The 25,332-nt window shown below is 37.3% G+C and overlaps 1 long non-coding RNA gene across 1 annotated transcript in view; it reads left to right on the forward strand.

Moving 5' to 3' along the window:
* LOC140709370 (uncharacterized) overlaps positions 1 to 6,510 on the forward strand; it is a 68,018-nt gene extending 61,508 nt beyond the window's left edge. The window contains exons 4-5 of the long non-coding RNA XR_012089879.1: positions 2,825 to 2,948; positions 6,157 to 6,510. This is a non-coding gene — a long non-coding RNA (uncharacterized lncRNA). The remainder of the gene's footprint in view (positions 1 to 2,824; positions 2,949 to 6,156) is intronic.
* The last annotated feature ends 18,822 nt before the right edge of the window (positions 6,511 to 25,332 follow it).

Consider the following 25,332-nt stretch of genomic DNA (forward strand, 5'->3'; position numbering starts at 1 on the left):
TAACATGGATACTTTCTGTGCTACATTCCTTTCTTAAGTTGTTGGCTGAAAGTCCAGAGTTGATTAGAACAATTCTGGTCACACATCTGACCAGTAGCAGAAGATACTTGCTAATAAGTTTTCATATGCTAGTCTATAATTTGGGTGCTGGAGCACTTTGCTTGTTTGGTGAAGACAAGATTTTGCAATGCACAGTTCAATGTGTTGAATTATTAGTGGTCACTCTTCAGAGAGTTCAAGGTTTAGAGATAGAGAATATTATTGGTAGAAGACATATAAATAAATGATTACTGTTGGGAGAATATATTAATCAAGTCAATCACAAGTGAAAAAAGACAAAATTTTCTCCTTAACATTTTCAGATATGATTCAAGCTAATTTTGAAAAGTTCTAAGAAAATTTGCATAAGGTTTGCATGTCTGAGCAATGTAATCAACATTTAATCAATAAAAATAAGCTTAGACTCAGGTTATTTTTCATGTTTCTTTGACTTATCTTTTCTAATTAAAAGATAACTAACTTATAATGTGTACTAATAATATGGAAAGACAGAGTGAACAATATTTCCTTTTCTTTGTCTCAGTGCTTTTCGTTTATTTGAAACAAATATATCTAAACATTATGGGTTTCCATTTAATATGTAAAAGTTTACTATTATCTAGAACAAGTACTTGAAAAAATAGAAAAAAATATTCTAACTCTAAAAGAGTTAATTAAGCCACATTAATTTTGTTAGATAGTACAATTTCTCAATTGTAGAGTACGTTTTATTTGAATAAAGTCAATATACATCTCAACCAAAATAAAAAATAAAATCAGCATTTCAAATTATATTTTTAGAGATACAATCATACAATATTGCTTAAGCAATAAAATATTGAGGTACGAAGTATTTTCACATTGAGCCATCCCTTTAGAGCACCTGGATAACAGATTTCATGCCTTCTTAAAGAATTTAAAAAAAAAAAAAAAAGAATTTTAGCATTTAGAATAGAAGATATATTTAGTTTATTTCACTTAGAAGGAAATAATATTTCATTTCAGGTTATCAATGTAGAGAAACTGTATTTGCAAGATAATCAAATGTATCATCTATCAAGCAGAATCATCAAGCTATACAAGCCATGAAATTGGAGTAAATCTGTCTTCTGAAATAGAAAAAGAAATACAGAACTATTCTTATATATTACCTATTTATATTGGCACATGTGCAATATAGAGAAGGTCTTGTTAATTCTGGGCTTTTCTACGTATTTCAGTGCATTTTAATGTTAGTTCACCTTATCAAAAGATCTGAAACTATAGTCACTGAATCAACAGAAATATACTTTGTTAGCCATTTTTATTCAACTGAAATGCATAGAAATTAGGTTGCCTTGGATATGTAATCTAGGTCAATACACTGGAATAAGTTTTGTACTTGAAGCATGCTAGCAATCTATAAATGGAAGCGTTTCTCTAGCTATCCAATTGACATATACACAAAGTTTGGGGCAACCCAAGATTTTTTAAAAATAGGATTCATTATGTTAATCAAATAGAGGAAGAGGTTAAATAAATCCCCTAAAAATTCATAGCTATCCAACATCATGATGAAGGTTCAAACCTCATGTACTTTCCAAAAGAAGATATTTGTGTTTGAGAAGATATTTTTACTTTGTGTTAAAAGAGTTATTTTTGATTGTAAGAAAATTCAGATTATAGGAGGGAGGCACAAGTGTATTAAATTTTTCTGAGAATGTGATGATTTTATTTGAAAATTTATGGCATTCTGCTTGGCATAGAAAATCATTTGGTTTCTGCTCTATTTCCAGGTGCCCTTCAATTAAAAAAAAAAAAAAAAAAGAACCTAGAGATGTGGAAGTAAGGTGTAGACAAAAGATGACGATGACTTCCACAAGTTTAAAGGGATTTGTTAGTGGGGCAATCTTAGTAGGCCAGGTAAACACATGTTGTAATGGATAGGAAATGTCCACTAAATCAATGAAAGCCATTGAACAAAATATTATATAGCTAACGTATTGATTTATTTTGTGTAATAATTATAAGGTGCTTTATATGCATTATCACATTTAAAACACTGATAACATTTTAGGAGGTGTTTACTGTCCTACTATTATCATTATAGATGAGGTAAATTACACTAACAGAGATTAAATGTAACGGGACACGAAATAGGTAAACACTTACATTGCCCTCTTCTGCTTTTTAAGGAGGATTGTTTCCCTGCTTCTTTAGTATATCTCACAAGGTGCTTGACTCAGATTTGCTCTGCTGAGTGCTAAGGTGAAGTCTGAGGAAGAGAATTTGGGAAGCCAAAAGAAGGATAAGTTGCTTTACATGAGACAGAGAAACACAGATGAGTAGGAAAGAGGGAATGCAGAGGTTTGGAAAGAACAGTGTTGCAACCCTTTGAAAAAGAGATACATTGAGGGAAACTGAGAGAGGTGTGAGAATACCCATCGAGGTGTGAGTAACCATAAAGGGTGGAAGTTTTGACAAAAAGATAGTCATAGTCCAACAGGATTTTTAGGATGTTTGGTGATATAATATATCCAGCAGTGTCTCCCAAATATTACAGGAAAGGGCTGTCATTTTCTTCAAAACTTTGTTGTAAGTTGGGATTATCATTTATACATTGACTTGATGAGATTTTCTTTAAAGAGAATTCAGTAGGCTCAAAAGGTAAATTCATTGTCAATTTTATCAGCAAATTGTCCAAATTCACACAACTAGTAAGTAGTAAAGCTAGAATTCCATCCCATCTATCTAATTTCCAGCCTCTACCATTAATCACCTCCTTATATTGTTTTTGTCTCCCAAGCACTTCTCTTACCTCTGGAGAAAAATGTCTGCTTTCTTTAAAGTAAAAGCTCTGTCCATGCAGCTAAGCAGCTAAGGGCATGAAGAGCCACTGATACAGGCCAACTCATCAGTCGATTATTGAGGTACTGAAATATATTAAATTATTACATTATTATTTATTTATTTTTAGAGAGAGGATCTTGCTCTGTCACCCAACCTGGAGTGCAGGGGTCTAATCATGGCACACTGCAGCTTCGACCTCCTGGGCTCAAGCAATCCTGCCTTAGCCTCCCAAGTAGCTGGGACTACAGGCCAATGCAACCACACCTGGCTTTTTTTTTTTTTTTTTAAGATGGGGGTCTCCTTATGTTGCCCAGGCTGATCTTGAACTGCTGGCCTCAAGCAATCCTCTCACCTGGCCTCCCATAGCCTTGGTATTACAGGCATAACCCACCATGCCTGGCCTTAGTCATTAAATTATATGCTACTTAAAACATCACTTCTTGTGGCATTGCTACATCCAACCAGTTATTTAAAAGTACCGATTTTAAATTCCAATCTTATTCGCTGGAACAAGACTTTTGGTATAGAAGATGGGGATTCCTCCCTCTGCCCCCAAGGGAAAAAAATTTCAAATCTGGGTAAACAAAATATATAATAAAAAGTAACTACACTTTCTGGAAGAAAATAGATAGATGTCAAATGAATAAATGTTGAAAATCTATACCAGTGGAGGCAAAAGTACTTTAGAAAATCATTAGAGAATCAATATACATGAGCACAGTTTTAAAGAACAATCAGGATTTTTCCATATGAAAAGGTAGTTGTACAATATTAGAGGGATAGAGACAAATATATAAAGAGAAAGACACTTGTAAAAATTGCAACATTTTTGAAGACTAATGATAAACTCAATTTTCTTTCTCTGTTGATAAACTCCTTTGTGTTTGAACTGTAGGTTTTAGCTAAGGTTATTTTACTTAGCCTTCTTGTTTCATTATAAATGTTGTTAACATTTGGAATAACTGTGGCTACTTATTCAAAGAATTTGCGTCCACCAGGATATATGGAGCTCCAGCTAAATCCAAAATGCTAAAGCATATTTATTTTCATTCATTTTTAATCAAATAAAACAACTAATAAATAAATAAATAATCTTAAGTAAGGATTACTAGTAATTTAACAATTTTATGAAACTTTTTCTGAAGTTTTAACATTTCCAACATTTTGCTATCTTGCATTCAACCTATGACTCAAACGAAGATTTGCTTCATCAAAAATTTGTTTAATGCTCTTTATGTGAATGCAAACCTGAGTTTTGAAGTCATATCAGCATTCTCAGACCATATTTTCTCTTGATTGCTCTGCCTAGGTTTGCTAGAGTATTAAGTTTCTCAAACTAAAAGAATTTGACACGTTTTCTTCTAAAATCAATTTTTTTACAAATAAATCCCTTGAAGTTCCTATTAGTAACAGTGATTCTTTCCATGTTAGTCTGCGCATGCCTGCCCTAACAGCGAGGGAATACAAAACGGCTTCTTTTGCATTGTTTAGTCCACCAAAACAGCTGTTTATGATCATGCTGTATGTTCATATTTAACAGCTCTTCTCAATCCATTTAGCTATTTCTACATATATTTCAAAAAGAAATTAATGCTTTTCATAAAATATTTTGAACTTTCTTCTTTCAAAAATATGTAGTGCAACACTAGAAATATATAATATTCCCCCACCCAATGTCAAATGGTTTCTAGTAAATTTCCTTGAAAAGGCAGATATCCAATAAATTTGTGTTGATTTATTACTCTTTTCAGTTAAACAATGTTTGTAATAAGTAATCTCTATAGTTCTTTGAGAGCAAAAGGGAAAATTGTGCCTCTATGGTTTTCTTAGGAATGACTCTCTTCAGTCAGATCACGATTTGAGTATGAACCAACCAGAGAGTAGCAGAAGCAACGTTTTCTCATTTCCATGTCCAGAAAGATACATTCCTGTTATCCTCCTGAAGTCAGAGGATGAAATCATAGTCAATGCATCTTTGCAGATAAACTATTAGGTACATTTTTCTTTGTCTATAGAAATTAGTGGAACACAGGAAACTACAGCTTGCTATCCCTTCAATCCATTGGGAAAATTGTTGGGTAAGAGGGTGTTCTTGCATGTATGTGTGTTTCAAACTTCATTTGGGTCAATTTGTTTTCTGCTACCACCAGTATAGTAAGTAGCATTTGTATAAATCAAAATTATATGAGGCTCTAAGTTTATCAGGGATAAGAAGCTTTCAGTCTTTGGAAAATCCATCACAGTGTTCTCAGTGAATAATCAAACTGCATAGCTAAGGAGCTTAGATATACTGAAATGTAGCCCACTTTCAAGAGAAGGAAGGGAAACTAAGCTCTACTTCCTGGGAAAAAAAAAAAAAAAAAAAAAAAGGTATTTGTCTATATTATGTGGGATTTTTCTCCAAAGATTTCTTTCTACTCTCTTATTGATTTAATATTTTATTTATATCAGTATGGATTCATGAATATTAATTTTTTTGATTATAATTCAATACTATGCTATTTATTCATTGTGTATTCTGTTGCTAAATTGTTCTACCACATGCTTATGGGAGCTCTCTCAGGTTGGAGCCTTGTGTCCATTTGACATGCCCTCATCCTTTTATTCCTTGAACACTTTCTTACATTCTGGTACTACAAAATGCTCCAGACTCATTGTTCAGTTTTCCCACCACAGACCCAGGATTGACTTCACTTTTAATTTCTGAAAATAATTTAGTAGACATCTAGGCTCCATCTCCTCAAGAAACTGTGGACTCCTAATATCTTGAGGTCACTAAGAGAATTTTTGCAAGCTTTTTGTCTCACTGAATCTTAAGAGTCACACCATATATGCACCATTCTAAGCCTGACTCAAAGTTCTCATAACTGTAATGTCATTTTATTATATTTAATTTCCTCCCAGTTCAAATGTCTGCTTTCTCGTGAGAACCTTTTCTATCTGTCAGGATCTTAGAATGAAACATATATCATGCTCAATCTTGTCATTTGAAGAGATTTTGATAGTGGGAATAGCTTGCTATCCCCTCAACCCCTTGGAATGGGTAGAGGGTGTTAACACATACACACAAAAACACCCTCTACCCATACAGGGTTTAGTAAGGTATAATGCAGTGCTCTAGACCTAGTAAAAATAGGAAGCTATTATTCTAAGCCTTTAACACCACTGGAGAGAGTGGTTACCAAAACCTGGAGAAAACAGCTGTATGTGGAAAGGTTCTGAAGAAGAATGCAGCAAGCTCAATAAAATCAACCCATTCTTTTGATCACTGTCTGCTTCCACTTTCAGATTTCCTACTAGAACCTTTCATTGGCTGAACAAAGACAAAGACAGAAATCGAAGAAGGTCATAGAAGCAGTCAGCTTTTTGGTACCCAAAGTTGTTGGAGAAGGGTACAGAGCGGTAAATAAGTCATATGGAAGACAGGCAGTATTTTCTTATTTTAATAATAAGTTTAAAAATCCCACTTCTTGTACTTCCCTTCTGTCTGATGTCATCAGTATTTTCAGATGCCAACTGGGATCAAGTTCAACACTGTATTACTGAAGAATCCAGATTATCTATATTTCATGTGCCAAATGAAAGAAAGAACCCTGAAAATAAAACAATATGATGATAATAGTAATATTTTTTAAAATAAAATTTATGGTCTAAACCCTGATCATTAATGGTTATTTCATGTTGAAGCCATGAGGCCTGTTCATGTTGAAGCCATGAGGCCTGTTCTTCATTGAACATAGGGAAAAGGTGAAATCTTTTCATGTATTTATTTATTTAGCCAATTTATACATATAGTGAATTTTAATTAGAATTTAAGAGTATGCCTTCTTACTATGCATATTATTGGGGCTATCTGAATTTTCTTTAGAATTGCACCTCCAATTTACCATGCCTTTTAGGTAACTCTATTTTAATTACTAGTTGAATATGATGGGTACATTTGATTGTTCTCTCTTTTGATTTTTGGAAAAAAAGAGGGAGAACTTAACTTCTCAGATTGCTGAGAAAAATAGAACTCATGAAAATACACACACACTGACACACATGTCTTGAATATCTTTGCAAAGATACTGTAGAGGAGAAAAGTTATGTTTCCTTCTTTCATGAATATCACAAATTTCAGTAAGAGAGAAAATCTGAGCATTTCCCAAGGTAATCTCTCTGCCAGCCATCATATTATTACTTCCTAAAATCTTTGCCATCCCACTCTGTTTTCCACCTTCTTATTCTTAAAATTTCCAAAGCTTCACCAAATCCTCATTCTCTGTTGATGGCATACCTTAGAAAGAGTAGAAAAGTGAGGGAATGGACAGGAGATACATTGGGGGATTCCCTACCCAATCTATCTATATTAGGTATCTGTGCCCTAAATTAACAGTATTATTTCTTCACAGAGCATTTTATTTCTCTCATAATTTTTCAAGTTTGCATTTCTTTGTTTATTAGTTATTGTTCGTGTCTTCAACTAAATTTTATCAAGAGGGTCCAAGAAGAGTATTCAAAGCTATATTCAAGTATACAATACAGTGGCTGGCAATAGTGGATGCTCAACCAATAATTCTAAAGTAAACTAATGAATGTAACATACATCTTGCCAAGGAATGAAAATAAACAAGAAGAAATGGATGGGTAGAACAGGAGCAGGTATAGTAAGTTAAACTTGAAAAAACAGTTAAATTACAAGTTAAACATGAAAAAAAAGTTAAATCCATGATATTAAGAGGGGGTCAGACAAGTCTCATTAAACTCTCCTCTCTTTGGAATTCAGACACAACTAACCTGCATTAACATCAAAACAGATATCTTAAAACAGACAAAACAAACTCTTTGTAGCGATAAGATATCAAATTCTAACCTGCCTCTAGTATAACGTCATATGACAGAGACCAAGCCCTGAAAGAAATTGAAGTATTTTACCCCAACATATATTTCATGACATATTTTGATATGGCCTCACAAAGCTGTCTCTTGTAGGGAAAATCTACATTCTGTAGAAAAATCACATTTGTTTTCCTGGTCTTTTCCTTATCCAGGAGAGATTTAACTAAGAGTCTGATACCTTTTAGAGTCTGATAAGAGACATTTATCATTTATTCTATCTGATGCGTGCTACCTGGAGGTTTCATCTACACAACAAGAACCTTGGCTTCCACAAGCCCCTTTATCTTAAGAACAAACATTTCTTTCTGCTAACTTTACTCCTTCAGGTGGAGTTTAACCCTTTCAACCAATTACAATTCAGGAAAACTTTAAATCCATCTATAAGGTGGAAGCCCCCCATATCACTACTTTGAGATGTCCTGCCTTTATGGAATGAACCAATGTATATCTTACATATATTTATTTATGTCTCTGCCTGTAACTTCTGTCCCTCTAAAATGTTTAAAACAAAAATGCAACCCAACTACCTTGGGCACATGTTCTCAAGGTCTCCTGGGGCTATATCATGGGTCATGGCTCTTAAATTTAGCTCAGAATAAATCTCTTCAAATATTTTACAGAATGTGACTCTTTTGTTGACATAAGTTACATTCCCTGAAGGTCTAAAATTGTCACCACATAGGAACTCTTTCATTTAGCTTATATAAATCAGGCAAAGTCTTGAAATCATAACCAGGTGAAAATTATACAATTGCATTGCTCTACCTTTGTTAGCCAATACTGACTCTGCCTCTTTTGTTTTTTTCCTTTTACCATTTTGCCCTTTCTTACATTCTACCCTGGTTCTGTACTTAATTACTCATTCTTGGACATTCATAAGAACTCATTCTTTCTACATTTTTCATCTGATATTGTTAGAGTGGGTAGGTTGTCAGACATGGGCAGAGCAGGAAAGGGATCCCCAGCCCCCAACCAGAAATGTCAGGTGACCATCAGGTGATGATCAGGGGGTTGTTACATTGTTTCTCAAAATAATAATCAGTCACAGCCAGTGCCAGGGAAAGGCAATCTTCCAATAGATAGAATAAAACTGAAACTGGTAATCAGCAGTTTCCCAATAAGACTTCAGGAATTAGGCAAGTAGGGTCAAGCACGAACATTAAAAAGGCAAAATGACAGACTGGTATATGGGCTTCTAGGGATATTCAACTGTTAAGGGAAGAATGCCTCAAGTGAGCACGCATACAACACCAATAAACACACTGTGCATGTTTGCATGCTCTCCTCCCAGGTGCTAGTAGGCCTCTGTGCATGTGGACAGCTCACCCCAAGAGAAGAATCAGAGAAGAAGGGACACAAGGCTCAGAAGTATGCCAATTTGTAAAATCCTAAGTTAAAGATCATACTATCACTTGATATCTTAAGTCACCTGTTTGGCCCTCTTCCGAGTGTACTTTGTTTTCTTTAATTCTGGCATTACAGTTTGTAATAAACTTTCACTTCTGCTCTAAAAGTTGCCTTGGTCTCTCCTGCGTTGTGCCCCTCTGCCAAATTCTTTCTTCTGAGAACGCAAGAACTGAGGTTGCTGGTAGCCCCATATGAGTTCACCAGCAGTAACATACTTTGGTGCTGCATGACTCATATATGTTCCACTGCTAACATACTTTGGTCCACACGACTCTGATACATTCCCTAAGTGGTAAGACACCTCCACATCTCACCTTCTTTTTTCCAGGGGCATTAAACCCCTTTACGTGGTTTTCTTCTCACCTTTCACTCTCCTGCTTACTAACCAACTATCAGAAAGATTCATCTTGGCCAAAAGTGGCTCTGTTCACCCAGGCTGATCTTTTAGCTCACTGTGACAGATGGCTGATGGCGGGTAGAAAGGACCTTGGGGTCTGCACCTAGTAGAACTGAGATATTTAATGGCCCTCCTGACAGGAGACTCATGAGAGCGGTAGGACTAAAGCCTAACACCCGGCAATATCTGGGGTTTCTTCTGCTTTTCCAACTAAGATCAGCTCTTTCTCAAGAACTTGCACTACCTATTATTCTGTTTTTCTCTGTATGTGTTCTGAAACGGCATCGCATACCTGCCAAATTGTCTGCCTCAGGGGCAAGTCTGCCTCTTCTCTGGCTGCACTTTGCATTCCACATGACTTCTTAAACATATACTCCTTAAACATACACTCCCTGTTATTCAGGCTCTTGCTGTATTTGCTTGGCTGCAGACATGGGCTGTCTCGTTGCTACCCTCTGAGATTTATACTTGCTTTTACCTTACCAGCTTGGATACCTCTAACCCTCCCCCTATCTGCTGGCATATTTCCAGGACAGACACTATCTGGGATCCTGACTTTGCCAGCTCTTTATGACTTACTTACACTTTTTTTTTTCCTTATGATGCTCTAGGGTTAAGATTTTCATAGGCTTTTCTGCCTGCATAATGCCTCACTCTGTGGCCCTTTGTGGACCTCAGCTGCTTGTTTTTTGTTTTGTTTTGTTTTTTGTTTTTTGTTTTTTAGTTAACATCACTTTTGGAGGAGGGGAAATACTCTTTGTCATTTGCAAGTTTTTATCCCCATGTCCTCCAGAGGTTACTACTCTATGTCAAGAGTGCAAAGGAATTCTCACTTAAATCCCAGGGCTGCTGTTTTTGTGATCATATGAAGGCTTTATATGAATATTCCTCTAGCTTCCTCCTACTTCCTCCTGTAGCCTGCATTTCTCTGATCAGTTCCACACCTTCTCAATATGCATCAACACCTTCAACGTCATATTTGAAGGGTGGGAAGTCCAAACCTTGGCAAAGGTGGGAAGTCCAAAGTGGCAGTTAGCTGAAAAACAGGCTTCTCATCTACTACTACTTTTCATCTTTAAAGAACACAAGAAATGGGAATCTAAGAAAAGAGATAATCAATTTGTGACTAAAATGCTCTGAGCAAGAGTCACTATAATGTCCTGGAGAAAAGGACATAGGCCAACCCAAGGCTGCAGGTGCAAGAGATACATAGGACAGAGAAGATGGCTGCTCTTAGATGAACATATTATCATTATAACAGAGATTAATGCAAGGTTAAGGGTACATGCTAAGACTGGTTCATTCCAGCACCCCAGGGATGAACAGGGGCTCACTGTTCACTATGTTATCTCCTCTGATCCCAAGTGGGTAATTGTGACAAGATGAGACCAAGGTTAACGGTACATGGTAAGACTGGTTAATTCCAGAATACTAAGAACAAATGGGGAATGCCCTATTCAGGATAATAGAAAAGTAAGAGGAGATGCCTTCTTTTTTCTTTTTGTTTTTTCTCTTTGTCCTCTCTTTGCACACACATAACCAAGTCTACATACCACAGGACATGCTACGTGGATGCATCCCCCCAAAACTGAAAAGTTTGAATCTTCCAAACCTTAAACACACACACACAAATACATGCACACACACACACATACATACACACACACATGCATACATATACACACAAATACATACACACACATGCACACATACACACACACTCACACACTCACAAACTAGCTTTCCTTTGTAAAGCTTTTTGGTATAAAAATAAACTGAGAGTAAATTACATAAGTCAGCCTTGGAACCCAGTGCCCCTGCACAGTAGGTCCTTATATTAGCTTTCTGGCTTTTTGTTTTGTTTTGTTTTTGTTTGTTTGTTTTATAACTGAGGGTAGAATAAGGAGGATAGAGCACAGAGCTAATAAAAAGGGGAAATGCAGGGACAAGAGGCAGGCTCAATTATTGGCTGTTTTACAAACCCTCCAACCCCCTCTTCAGGTTTCCCTGAGAATACTGTCTCAGGTAACTGCCATTGGTGTGGGAAGCCAGGCCACTAGAAGGCAAACCACCCTAATGGTGTAAATGGGAAAAACCCTGGATGGCTCACCCCCTCTGCCATAAGCTAGGCCACTGGAAACACGACTTCCCTGAGTGCCAAAGGACCCCCAGGACAAAATTCCAACATCTATTATTCTTGAGTTGAAGGGGCTTTCTGTTCTAGCTGACTTCCAAATCAGACAACATAATCAACATAACATGGGAAACTTTGGAGGTGTCAAGTAAAATTATAAATTTCCCTTTGGGGTTCAAGAGCTGCCTATATTATGCTTATCTTCTTCTCTGAGCAACTCTTCTACAAATCCTGTTGGGTAATGGGGACAAATGACACCTCCTCCCTCCAAAAGAAAAGATTCACACCTCCTTGGTGCAAAAATATACTTTTCCAAGATGAGTGCTTGGTTAATATTTACCCAACCTCTAAATTCATCTTTTTCTCTATTTCTCTGGAAAAGCTACCTAAATCTTCAACCAATAACTTGAACCTTGATACTCCTGCCTCAGGGGTTTAGAAATAGCCCACACTTACTTAGAGAAGCTTTAGCAAAAATGTAACAGAGCAACCTCTTGAGAAGGGATAATTTCTATAGTATGTAGACAATTTGTACAGTATTTCTACAGCATCTCTATCTGCTCCTCCTTCACAGGACTCACAAGGCAATATGTTGTACAAACCATAACTTCTAAACAAGGAAAATTACTTTTGACTAATTCAAAGGTTGTAAAATATAGGTATTTCTGATACAGAAAGTTATAAAGAACAAAGATTTTTGTGTAAGAAAAGAATCTTGAATGATAAATTCTTGTACTAAACTAAAATGACTTATTGTTTAAAAAGAAAGATGTTTAGGACAAGTCAGAAAGTCCAAGCAAGTCATAATTGCTCTATGTAAGTTTAAAAAAAAATCATGAAAGGGAATTTATGAAAGAAATATTATACAATTTTAAATGTTATTAGGCCTACTAAATACTTCATAAACTGTGATTATGATTCTCACTGTACAACTTCCCTGCTTTAAAGCTAGGTAAGGCCTGGAGACATACAGAGTTATTCATGCCTTCTAGCTATGCTGGAAAATGTCAGACCTTATCTGCACTTTTGTCTGGTGTCTTGGCTCCACACATAGTACATAATTAAAATAACTTATTTACCAGGCTTTTCACCAAAATAATAATTGCTAACAGTTAACAGTGTAACATGTATGTGGGACTACTAGAACAATAGTTTTACATGTAAGGCATGTAAGGAAACTAGAATGATGTGCTTTCAGTAAAAAAATATAAGAAGGCATGAGAATGTGGATTTGTGGTGTAGTTTAGAGGGTTAAAGGATTGTTTTAGAAGGTGGTTTTTTAAATCCACTATAGGACTCTAACAGGTGCTCCTAAATGCACGTTTCTGATAACTGTGGAGATTGCGACATTAGAATAGAGAAAAAAATCTTTCAGGACTTTCATGGAGAGCTAAAATGTTCATGAATATCAAACAGAACAGGAGTTAACTGCCTGAAATGTACTAATTGAAGATTAAAATAATCCTTTTATGACTTTTTATTTAGAATGTTATTAATCCTTTGTTATTAAAAGCTGAGAAAACTTTACTTTTTAGCTATTTATAATTTTTAACAATTGTGTAAAGTATACTTCTATATATAAACAAAATTTGTAGCATATTTTTCTCTATTGGATTTCCCCCAAATTTGGAAACTATATGTGAGTATTCTTAAATTCTGTCAATACAGTAAGAATCTGTTTTGTTTTGCAACAAGAAACAACTGGAGAACTTGGTTATTTTAACAAGACTTTGACTGGAATGGCAAGCTTTCCTTAAAGGCACCCAATTTGGCTTATAGAGCCAATAAAAGCCTTTCGGGAACTGACCTCATACCTTATCCACATAGATCCTATACAAGGTTCCTTACTGTGGTAAGTAAAGAATGTTATTTTCTGACAGGCCCAGGAGCCCCAAGTTATTTTGGCACCTCAATAGGAGAGAAATTTACTCAACACATACAGATATTTGATGACACAAACTCATGCACATGCCCAAGGCTTAAAAAAAGTCTTATCTGAGATTCCTTATGGAACAAAGTTCCATCAAAGCCAATTTAAAAAGGAGCCTACTTGACAAATAATTATTCTTGCTGTGCTTTATGCAATAATCAGGCCAAGTATAATAAGACTAAAATTTATTTTGCAAACAAATTAGTGCTATAATTATTTGTATTTAACAAAAATCAGGAATAGGGAGAGAAAAAATATGTTTCAAGAGCTATGGTATACTTGTCACTAGATTCTAGTCTCATTGGTTGTTTTGAGTTTTTGTCTGCAATTTAGACTCTCCCCGTTTATTCCTGTGAACCAGTAAGTAATCTCTGGCTGCAGCTCAGTAAAAAACAAAGGGATGGGTAACGTAAAAATCTGGATCAAAATTCTAACTCTGGACACATATTGAACTTGGCTAGGAACACCATAAACCAAAATCTTAGCAGGCATTACTGTAACCACCAGCTATGTGAACATGTCAGCAGCCTTGCAATTTTTTAAAGCTGTCCTCACTCCTATTTTGTTTTGACATTCTTCTAAATCTAATAACATGATTTGTCTCCTCTAGTCTTCAGGCCATCAAGCTCCAATTTATCCTCACTGAGGAATACTGTCCTCTAAATATTAAGAATCAGCTTTCTACAGGGGACCCTCAGACTTCCCAACAGTGGGACATGAGAAAGGCAAGATCTTGCATGATCTCCTTTGGACCTGGTTGGATACCACTTTCACCAAGTCATGGAGCCAATTCTTCCCTGACAGCTAGCAAGAGGCCGAGACCCACAGAACCACCACTACCACTTCTCTATCAGTAGAAAGCAATTTCAGAAAGATGACTTTCATTCATTTTCCCATAAATATTGTGGTATTGGACTCTTCAGTGGGGGAAATATTACAGTAGGTAGCTATTTAGACATAAAGAGAGCAGGAAAAGTCTTTCCCCATCCGCAGTCAAGAATGTCAGACAACCATTAAGTGATGGTCAGGTGGTTGTTACACTGTTTCTCAAAATAATAATTGGTCACAGGTGTCACCAGGGAAAGGCAGTCTTCTAATAGATAGTATAAAACTGAAACTAGTGATTAGTAGCTTCCTGATAAGACCTCAGGAGTTAGTCGAGTAGATTCAAGCATGCATATTAAGAGGCAAAATGGCAGCATTTAACTGGTATATGACTGTATTAGTTCCTTTTCATGCTGCTGATAAAGACATACCCAAGACCGGGCAATTTACAAAAGTGAGAGTTTTGATAGACTTACAGTTCCAAATGGTTGGGGAGGTCTCAAAATCATGCAGAAGGCAAGGAAGAGCAAGTCACATCTTACATGGATGGCAGCAGGCAAAAAAAGAGAGCATGTGCAAGGGAACTCCTCTTTATAAAATCATCAGATCTTGTGAGACTTATTCACTACCATGAGAACAGCATGGGAAAGATTCACCCCTTCCCACAACACATGGGAATTATGGGAGCTACAATTCAAGATGAGATTTGGGTGAGAACACAGCCAAACCATATCATTCCAACACTGTGCCCTCCCAAATATCATGTCCTCACATTTCAAAGCCAATCATGCCTTCCCAACAGCCTCCCAGTCTTATTTCAGCATTAACTCAAAAGTTCACAGTCCAAAGTCTCATCTGAGACATGACAAGTCCCTTCTGCCTATGAGTCAGTAAAATAAAAAACAAGCTAGTTACTTCCTAGATAAATTGGGAATACAGGAATTGGGTAAATAAACCCATTCCAAATGGGAGAAATTGGCCAAAACAAAGGGGCCACAGGCTCCATGCTTGTCCAAAATCCATCAGAGCAGTCAAATCTTAAAGCTCCAAAATGTGGCCTAGAAGGGTAAAATGGTTTAATGAGCCGGGCACAGGGGTCTCCTGTGTTGTGTAGCCTAGGGATTTGGTGCCTTGACTTGGTGCCTTGTGTCCCAGCCACTCCAGCCTTGGTTGAAAGGGACCAACGTAGAGTTCAGTCTGTGGTTTGAGAGGGTGCAAGCCCAAAGCCTTGGCATCTTTGACATGGTGCTGAGTCTGCTAGTGTACAGAAGCCAAGAATTGAGGTTTGGGAACCTCTGTCTAGATTTCAAAAGATGTATGGAAATGCCTGGAAGTCCAAGAAGAAGTTTGCTGAAGGGGCTGGGCCCTCATGGAAAACCTCTGCTAGGACAGTGCAGAACAGAAATGTAGGGTGGGAGGGCCCACAAAGAGTACCTATTGGGGTGTCACCTAGTGGAGCTGTGAGAATAGGGCCACCATACTCCAGACCCCAGAATGGTAGATTCACCAACAGCTTGCAGCATATGCCTGGAAAACCCACAAACATTCAATGCCAGTCCATGAAAGCAGCAGGGAAGGAGGCTGTACCCTGTAAAGCCACAGGGACAGAGCTATCCAAGACATGGGAACCCACCTATGACCTAGATGTGAGGCAAGGAATCAAAGATCATTTTGGAGCTTTACGATTTGACTGCCTTGCTGGAGTTTGGACTTGCATGGGGCCTGTAGCCCCTTTGTTTTGGCCAATTTCTCCCATTTCGAATGGCTGTATTTACCCAATTCCTGTACCCCCACTGTATCTAGGAAGTAACTAATCTGCTTTTTATTTTACAGGCTCATAGGTAGAAGGGACTTGCCTTGTTTTGGATAAGACTTTGGACTGAACTTTTGAATTAATGCTGAAATGAGTTAAGGCACAGAGGGATTCTTGGGAAGGCATGATTGTCTTCAAAATGTGAGGACAAGGTCATGAGATTTGGCAGGGGCCAGGGGTGAAATGATGTAATTGGGTTGTGTCCCCCTCCTGAATCTCATCTTGAATTCCCACTTGTTATGTGAGGGACCTGGTGAAAGGTAATTGAAGCAAGGTGGCAAGTCTTTCCCATGCTATTCTCATGATAGTGAATAAGTCTCACAAGATCTGATGGTTTTAAAAAGGGGAGTTCCCTGCACAAGTTCTCTCTCTCTTTGCCTGTTGCCATCCATGTAAGATGTGACTTGCTCTTCCTTGCCTTCCACCATGATTGTGAGGCATCCCTGGCCACATGGAACTGTAAGTCCAATTAAACATTTTTCTTTTGTAAATTGCCCAGTCTTGAGTATGACTTTATCAGTAGCATGAAAATGGACTAATACAGCATGTGTATAACTTCCCAAGGGAAAAATCAGGGGAGAAGGGACAGACACAAGACTCCAAAATTATGCTAACATATAAAACCCTACATGAAATTTCAAACCATGCACTTGCTTTCACAAGTCACCTGCTTGGCCCTCTTCTAAGAGTACTTTATTTCCTTTTCCTTCTCCAAAGCTTTTTAATAAACCATATTAGTCCACGTTTGCATTGCTATAAAGAACTACCTGAGACTGGGTAATTTATAAAGAAAATGGTTTAATTGGCTCATGGTTCCACAGGTGCATGGTTTTTGGGAGACCTCAGAAACATTGCAATTATGGCAGAAGAGGAAGTAGGTATGACTTACGTGGCTGGAGCAGGAAGAAGAGAGTGAAGGGGAAGGTGCCACACACTGTTAAACAACCAGGTCTCATGAGAACTCATTCACTATCACAAGAACAGCCAGGGGTAAATCTGCCCCCATAATAAAATCACCTACTAGCAGGCCAATCCTCTAACACTGGGGATTACAATTTGACATGAGATTTTCATGGGGACACAAATCCAAACCGTATTATTAACCATGTTAGTCTGTTCTTATGCTACTAATAAGGATATACCTGAGGCCGGATGTGGTGGCTCACACCTGTAATCCCAGCACTTTGGAAGGCCAGCGCAGGTGGATCACAAGGTCAGGGATCAAGACCATCGCGGCTAACAGGGTGAAATCCCGTCTCTACTAAAAATACAAAAAAATTAGCCGGGAGTGGTGGTGGGTGCCTGTAGTTCCCGCTACTCAGCAGGCTGAGGCAGGAGAATGGTGTGAACCCAGGAGGCAGAGCTTGCAGTGAGCTGAGATCACGCCACTGCATTCCAGCCTGGGCGACAGGGCAAGACTCCGTCTCAAAAAACAAAAAGACATAGCTGAGGGTAATTTATAAAGGAAAAAGTTTTAATTGACTCATAGTTCAGTAAAGGATACAGGGGAGACTTCAGGAAATGTAGTTATGACAGAAGGGAAAGCAAACCCTCCCTTCTTCACATGGTGGCAGCAAGGAGACATTCAGAGCAAAAGGGGGAAAAGCCCCTTATGAAACCATCTGATCTCGTGAGAACTCATTCACTGTCATGAGAACAGCAGCATGGGGGTAACCACCCTGTAATTCAATTACCTTCCATGGGTTCCTCCCATGACACATGGGGATTATGGGAACTACAATTCAAGATGAAATTTGGGTGGCGACACAGCCAAACCATATCATAAACTTTCATTCCTGTTCTAAAACTTGCCTCGGTCTCTCCTTGTTCCTCATGTCCCTCAGTTGAATTCTTTCTTCTGAGGAGGCAAAAATTGAGGTTGCTGCTGACTCATATAGATTCGCTGCTGTTATATTTTGAACTCTAAAACATATTCCTAAGTAAAAATTTGCATACGTAACTCATGCTTTTAATGAAACCTTCGATTGTTCACCAAGACACATGGAATATATGTAAGTACTAACATTCAAAACCCTCCATAATATTGTTTTGGCTCAGTTTCACTTCACTTCTCTTTCCACAAATTCTTGACATGTTATACCCTTGCTGAATATGTACTGTTCCCTGATAATACTCTGCAATTTCCAACCTGCATACCACTGTTCAAATTTTATTTCTGGAAGAAATCTCTTTCTACTCAAATCCTTCTATCAGTACCTTTCCACATTGTCAATTCCAGCTTAAATACCAAAGGCACAAATCTCTCTGGTGGTATCAGCTCCTTTAAACCTTAAGGACTGTCCCTGATCCACACAACATTATTTTCTCTGAGCCTCAGGCACATGGTCTTTGCATTAACTAAGCTGCTTACCTTGAACTATCTCATGTTCTGCCTTAAATCAGTTCCTGATTGGCAGAGCTTCTGACTTTGTGTTCCATCTTTCCTTTGGGTCTGGTATTTGATACTGCTCCTCTGGATTTTACTTTTTGTTGTTCTCTGCAGCCTCCTTTCAGAATCTTTTTCAAAGCTATACTACTTGATACTCTCCTGGGTAAATATTCCAATCAGCCTACCCACCTCTACGACTTTATACAACAGGGAAACAACTCTTGAATCTTCGTCCATGAACCATTCTCAAGATCTATAACCTTACTCATCTTTGAATTGCTAAAACACACAGTTTCTGACAAAATCAATAGTCATTGCATGAATGGATGCATGAATTAATGCATCTTTCAGTTTAGTTTAATCATCTTGTTTGTTTCTTCATTTTACTTTGATTTGCCCATCTTGACAACACTTTACCAGTGTCTGACTTTTTCCCTACAAATCTGTGCTGGTAACTGTACCTTCCTGACTGCACCACAAGCCTCTGGACAGGGAACAAGAAAGCAGACAGGAGGCACGTGAATTGTTTTCTTCTCAGCTTGGCACAATGCACTGTGACAAAGAACATTAAAAGAACACTGTGAAAGAACAATTTATTGAATTTCAAATTGGAAATTTATACATAATAGCACATAGAAAACTAAATTAGCGTGAAATGAATAGACTTGCCCTATTGATAGAGTGGTTTATCCAATAATGGTTTTAACTGAAAGTAAAACAAAGCTATTGGCATTATGTATTTAATAGGTGATTTTGATTTTCATTAAGATCATATACTGCCTTTAACATCCTGGGCCAAGACTACCCAGCATGTCATCTGGGCTGTCCCTGCTTCTGCTCATCTCCTGCTACCCTCTTTGCCACACAACAGCACAGGTAAATATGCTTTCAGTAACTATTATAGAAGGCGTCACATCTTTCTCTGCTCATGTCCCTCCACTGGTTTCCCAGCTGTCTCAGAAACAACATCCGAAGTTATTACCTGGCATCATATCCCAACACGATCCACCTCACTAGCTGCTCTCCAGTCACACTGGCTTTCACATTGTTCCTTGTATCTGTTAATCTCCATATTTTATTATTTATTTTACTTTTTTTTTTTTTTTTTTAATGATTCTCCCTCTGTCGCCCAGGCTGGAGTGCAGTTGCACAATCTCGGCTCACTGCAACCTCCGCCTCCTGGGTTCATGCCATTTTCCTGCCTCAGCCTCCCGAGTAGCTGGGACTACAGGTGTCTGCCACCAAGCCCAGCTCAATTTTTGTGTTTTTAGTAGAGACAGGGTTTCACCATGTTAGCCAGGATGGTCTTGATCTCCTGACCTTGTGATCTGCCCGCCTCGGCCTCCCAAAGTGCAGGGATTACAGGCGTGAGCCACCGTGCCCGGCCAGTCTCCATATTTTAAATTTTCTTCTGAAAGTCTCTTGGCAATCTCTCTCTCCAGAATTCTTTCTCTCCAGAATCCTCTTGGTTCATAGCCTCCCTTGATTCAGGTTTTTGCTTTGATTTTACTTCATCAAGGGGCCATTTCTCTATTCTATCTTTAGATAGAATAGCCTTCTGACCACTCTGCCTAAAGTACCATTCCAGAATTCCACCTCCTCACTGTTACTCTGTTTATTTTTCTTCACAGAAAATATCACCAGCTGATGATACGTATTTGTTTACTTTTTATTATCTGTCTGCCCCTACTAAAATTTAAGCTTGATAAGCAGAAATTTAATTTTGCTTCACATTATTTCCTCAGAGACTAAAAGACTTCCTACACTCTTTGGGCTAATGGTTTTCCTAGTTAATAAACTGTCTACTGTGGAAAGGTTAAGCATTTTCACTGAATATTCAGAAATATAATAGGTAACAAATATTTGTCAAATGTAAGAATAAATAAAAAATTAATGCAATTTTAATGCAGTAGTCACGATCATGTCATCATGACAGTGTGTGTTTATTAACGTCTGTAACATTGTCATGCCAGTTCATCCACATCTGTGCTCACATTTCAATTATTTATGTCCATGTGGAGTTAATGTTGAGCCATGCTATCTAACATGGCATACTATCACAACATTATTGAGAATTTAAAATGTGCCTAGTACAAATGCAGATGTGCTGTAAGTGTAAAATGCACAACAAATTTTGAAGATTTAATATAGAAAATAAACTAAAATATTTTATTGATAACCTTTTAATTGATTATACACAAAAGTACCAATATTTTGAATATATTAGATCAAATGTATCATAAAATTAAATTTACTTTTTTTTTTTTTTTTTTTTTTGAGACGGAGTCTCTCTGTATCGCCCAGGCTGGAGTGCAGTGGCCGGATCTCAGCTCACTGCAAGCTCTGCCTCCCGGGTTTACGCCATTCTCCTGCCTCAGCCTCCTGAGTAGCTGGGACTACAGGTGCCTGCCACCTCACCCAGCTAGTTTTTTGTATTTTTTAGTAGAGACGGGGTTTCACCGGGTTAGCCAGGATGGTCTTGATCTCCTGACCTCGTGATCCGCCCGTCTCAGCCTCCCAAAGTGCTGGGATTACAGGCTTGAGCCACCAAATTTACTTTTTTAAATTTTAACCTTTCTTAATGTGTGTGTTGGAAAATGTTAAATGACATATGTGATTCACATTATATTTCCATTGGACAGTGCTTTGTGCAAATGAAACTTTGCACAAAGTCAAACTGCTAGAATCAAAATTGCCTACTAAGTACTAGATAGCACAGTTGCATTAAAGTTGATAAATATATTAGATTTTATGAAACCAGTAACTTTAAGTCAATCTACATTTAACATTACAAAGTGTTTGATTCTACTAATAATCTGACATGCTTATTTTATCAGACAAGAAAAACTATTTAAACTTTTCTTGTTTCTATATATTTTCCATGTTTCCATTTGTTTGCCTTTACTGCTTAAAAAATTGAAAATCAAATTTAACTGTCAGTCCTGAGTTTCTGATGTCATCATTTCCCTCTTTTCTTTCTGTGGTTTCTAATTATTTTCTTGTATCTTTAAAAATACTTTATGCATATAGTCATACCATCTGTGCTCTTACAATATAAGGAAATATAGAGAAATTGTAACTCATTACTAATTAATTTCAAAACTTATAATCAATGTTATTATATGTCTATTTTACATTTCGTATGCTATATATATTTAATAAGTTAATCTCATTTAATTATGACAACAACCATTCTGAAATACTCAGAGAATGAACTGAAGTTTTGGTATGTTTAATATATTTCTGCACACTTGTGATAAGTTACAGATTGGATAGATGGTAAATCACTATCCCTAACAGAGTCAACTTTGTCATTACAATGGGGCAATAGGCTGATTCAACTTCTCTGACTACATTCAAGGATTCACCCAAATCCAAAATTTCAACACCAACGTAAAAACTATATCAAAGGGCTACATGTACTCCATGTTTATTGTAGCACTATTCACAATAGCAAAGATATGGAATCAACTTGAGTCTATCACCAGATGAATGAATTTAGAAACTGGTATATATATATATATACACACACACACACACACAGTGGAATACTATCTGGCTATAAAACAGAATAAAATTGGCTGGGCGCGGTGTCTCATGCCTCTAATCCCAGCACTTTGGGAGGCTGAGGCTGGCGGATCACAAGGTCAGGAGATCGAAACCATCCTGGCCAACATGGTGAAACCTCATGTCTACTAAAATACAAAAAAAATTAGCTGGGCATGGTGGCATGTGCCTGTAGTCCCAGCTACTCAGGAGGCTGAGGCAGGGGAATTGCTTGAACCTGGGAGGCGGAGCTTGCAGTGAAGCGAGATTGTGCCACTGCACTCCAGCCTAGTGACAGAGGGAGACTCCATCTCAATAAAATAAAATAAAACAAAATAAAATAATGTCATTTGAAGCAACATAGGTAGAACTGGAGGTCATTTTGCTAAGTGAAATAAGCCAGGAATGGAAAGATAAAAGTCACATTTTCTCACTCATATGTGGGAGCCAGAAAAGTTGAGCACATTGAAGGTGGAATCAGATACCAGAAACTAGGAACGGCATATGGGGATTAGATATAAAGAGAGATTCTTAGATAGGTACAAACATATAGATAGATAGAAGAAATTGCAGAGTATGGTGATTATAGTTAAAAATGTATAGTATTTTTCAAAATACCTACAAGAGAGGACTTAAAATGTATTCAATATGTAGAAATAATAAATACTCAGATGGTGGATACTGTAAATACTCTGACTTGATCAGAGATTTTTTTTTACCTCAGCAGAAGTTTAAAATAATTCCCTGTTCATTGGTTGTATCACCTCAATTACTGCCTACACGTAAAATCTGCAAAGGAAAGCACAAAGTTCCTGTGACATCTTAACATTCTCAAGCAAAGGTACATTTGAGGTCCTAAGTATTGGCATTATATGGTATTTGAACAATCAGAGATATACTTTGAAATTTCCTCTTAAAGCAAAACCAAGTCCCGATAATAGAGTGAATTTACCAGGCTGTTTTACCGATTAGTATTACATGTCAATGTTAACTGAGCCTCCCATCCCAAAGGAGATGAACAATGCTTCATATGTATATCACACCTTTCACACAGAAGACCTTCAAATGTCTTCCTGGTTTTATCTAGAGATTGCTCACCCACCACTGATATGCAAGCACCTATGGGATTGAATATGACAGCAGCTCCACAGCACAACAGCATTCAGGAAGGGAGCTGGAAAAATAACTTCTCAAGTGAGAGTAGCATGAACAATTTTACATGGGCAGAAGGTAATTGCACCATTGGAATTTAGCCAAGATGTGTGTGTGTTCACATTCTTCTTTTTACTGGTTCCTGAGTCTGGCTAGATTAAGTCAAAAACCTTTCATGCAGGGGTGGTGACTTCTTCTGGGCTCCATATGTAGCCTGTATTTGCTTAGACAATGTAAATACTAATGAAATAATATGCAAATAAAATGCATCCTGTGATCTTGGCCTTATAATGCTGGCCGGGGTCTGGGCATTGCATTATCAGTAAATGCTATGCTTGTCCTTTGTTCCAGAATTGACCACTTGTTTGAAAATTATCATTTTGATGTTAATAAAGGGCCTTTCATAGCCACCTCAGGTCTCCTTAGCAGCCATCCAAAGAGGTCCATGCCAGAGGCAAAACTGCTTTGTAAATAATCATCCCTTCATTCAAGGGGTGCAGATGAAAGCCAGCTCTTAGTCGTTTTAAATAACGTGTTTGCACAGTTAACCTCCCTCCTGCTGTAAAAAGGTTAGATATTTTCCACGGTAATTTTGGATTTCTTTTTATTCCTTCACTTTCTTTCTCATGGAAAAAATAATTTTTGATGAAGCCCAAAGAAAAAGAGAATTCAATTATTGATCAGTGTTGCTGATTGCAGAATAGAGAAGTATATTTCATAGATTGCATTTGAGGTGTTTTTAATTGATTGATTCATTATTTTTTCAAACACAAAGGAGAACTCTGGAAAAGCTCTTTTTGAAGCCAAGGAAGTCGTGAGAAGCTGTGTTCAACTATTCTGTTGTAGACTAGTTGAAAAGCACAGTGGAAAAGTTTTCTTTCAAAATACGTATTTGTTTTTAGCTTTTCCTAAAAATGTTTTTAAACACATGCTAAGGCCCCTTTACCGAATTAATTTATTGCAAAGAGCAACGTACAACTCCAAAGCAGAGGTTTGAATGCTGAACTTTAGTATTTATAGAAGGCAAAACTATACACACATGTTCTTACACACAAATGCATATTTATGCATACACATAGACTAACAAACAGCCTTGAAACATGTTCTACCTAAATTTGGTTAAGAAGATTGTTTCTTATATTTCCAAATTGATATTAATTATACTACCTTTATATTTTTCCCTGTTTCAATGAATATCACCAGAGGCAAAGGAAGAGTTAAAATATTTGGCTTTACTTACAAGTTTACATTGTGCTTGATCATAAATAATGCATATGCATACAAGTATGTGTATTTATTGTGGTTGTATATGCATGTGACATTAAAATATCCATTTATATTTATTTCTATAATTAGTTTTGTTGCTGCAGCTTAGACTCAGAGTTCTTGGCTCTTGGGTAAATAGAAATTAACACCAGTCCAAACGGAAATGTTTCTTACGCACGGTTTAATAGGCTTGCAGCTCGAGAAAAGCAAGGGAGTAGCTCTCTCAAGGGCCTGGCTCTTGTCATTTTAAGGGAGCTGAGGTGAGAAATGGTGTGACATGTAGACACGTAGAGTTGGGGAACTTTTAGCACCTACTCAGTTTGTTAACTTGTTTCTTCAAGCGTCTGTGTTTCGTTAGCATGCTAAATCCGCCGGGTGTGTAATTTGTAGTATTATAATGAAATTATAATGAGGGAAAAACTCAGTGAAAAGTTAGCACTAGAGTCCATCTTGTCTTTAGCTAGCTGGGTCTGGTCAGGTTTTTAATCAGGAATGCCACATTCCCACTTCAGTAATCTTGGAAGAAGTAACTGAAGAAGATTAATAGTTAGATTTTTCCTTTTATGGTTGGGAATTCATCTTGGTCAGCTATATTGGAAGGGGGCAGGTTTCTGCTACAGGAATTGGGTCAACTTGTTAAGGGAGGCAAGAAGGTAAAGGAAGAAATATGCCCAGACATGTGAGGACCACTAGGATCTCAATCACCACGTATCATGTCTACCAG

The sequence above is a fragment of the Chlorocebus sabaeus genome, chromosome 20 (genome assembly GCF_047675955.1).
Source record: "Chlorocebus sabaeus isolate Y175 chromosome 20, mChlSab1.0.hap1, whole genome shotgun sequence".
In the NCBI taxonomy this organism is placed as follows: Eukaryota; Metazoa; Chordata; class Mammalia; order Primates; family Cercopithecidae; genus Chlorocebus; species Chlorocebus sabaeus.